The sequence below is a fragment of the Nannospalax galili genome, unplaced genomic scaffold (genome assembly GCF_000622305.1).
Source record: "Nannospalax galili isolate Female #2095 unplaced genomic scaffold, S.galili_v1.0 scaffold851, whole genome shotgun sequence".
Lineage (NCBI taxonomy): Eukaryota > Metazoa > Chordata > Mammalia > Rodentia > Spalacidae > Nannospalax > Nannospalax galili.
The window spans coordinates 7,639-9,012 of NW_008330578.1; positions in this window are offsets into that span (position 1 = coordinate 7,639).

Genomic DNA, 1,374 nt, shown 5'->3' on the forward strand with positions numbered 1-1,374 from the left:
TGCATCACATATACATATATATCTGAGGGTACTTTCTTCTTTAATATCAAGCCTAATCTACTGGTACCAGGGGTGCCTAGGATTCTCTTACAATTTATTTTTTGTTTTTGTTTCTTGATGTTGTAGAATAAACAATGCATTTCTAGTTCAAACTAAGGTAATAATGCCAAATCTACACAATGGGAGTTTAAATTTTTAGCATCATTTAGGGCCTGTTTCTAAAGGGGATTACTTTGAGTTTTAACTTCTTCTATGGTATATTTACTGTTTTTTAAAGATGATTGTTTTAAGTTTTTACATTGACATAATTATGGATATTTTAAAAGGAGTTAATTTTAGGTTTTGACATTGTTTGAATGACATCTTTATCTGGTATTTTTAAAGAAATTATTTTGGATTTTAACATCTTTTATATGGTATTTGCTAATTTCTAAAAATGACTATTTTAAATTCCTACTGTTTTACATAGTATATTTTCTAGTTTCTAAAGGGAACTTAAAGTTTTTCTAGCCATTTGCCTTCAAGGTGCAAAGGGAGCTGACACTTTGTGATGACTAGACCTGTGAAGCAGATGAAAATTTGCTGTACTCCAGGGCCAAAACCTTACAAGAGACAAGCTACTACCAACACATAGTTACAATAAGGAGAGGTAAAAAGTAGTAGTCTACTTGAATGAGAGGCTTGAGACACCATCTCTACTGGTCTTAACTCCTTCCCTTTCTACATTGTGATTCTAAGCCTGTTTTTCTCTGAAATAGAGTTATTTCCCTCTCTGATACTAAGATGCTTTGTTTGCTTATGTTCCTGCCCCTTCATTCCCTGAGTTCTTTCTAGTTATAATGTCAGGGTAATATTAATTATATTGGTAAATTGTCACGTGCTGTTTGAGCTCACTGAGACGCTGACTCTGAAGATGGGATTGGCCTTCCCACTTCAGACTTAAGCCTATTATCTCAAAATGTGTTATCCAAGAGTTTTCCAGGTTCAAGCTGGCCCCTTGACCCTGTGACAAGGAGGAGAACAACAAAACAGCCTAAGAGTAAAGGCACTATGCAGTTGAGAACTGCTAAGGTGTAAATTAATTTCAACAGAGGGTATTACTGACTATAATAAAACTAGCTAATGGAATTATTTTCAGTACTATTTACATTTTATTTATTCTTAACCTAATCTGTTAATGTTTCCTTTTGTCCTTCCTATCTCCTCTGATTTATGTTCTTAGATTGACAAGGTTTTATTAACTTCCTTCAGTTATTTAGCTCTTAAAAAGGAAAAAGATGCTACCTCAAATCTATATGGAAACTTATCTCTTTCTTTAGGCCACTAATTGCCTGTACAAAATGACATCTAAGCTGGTTTGGTAAAATCCTCTGT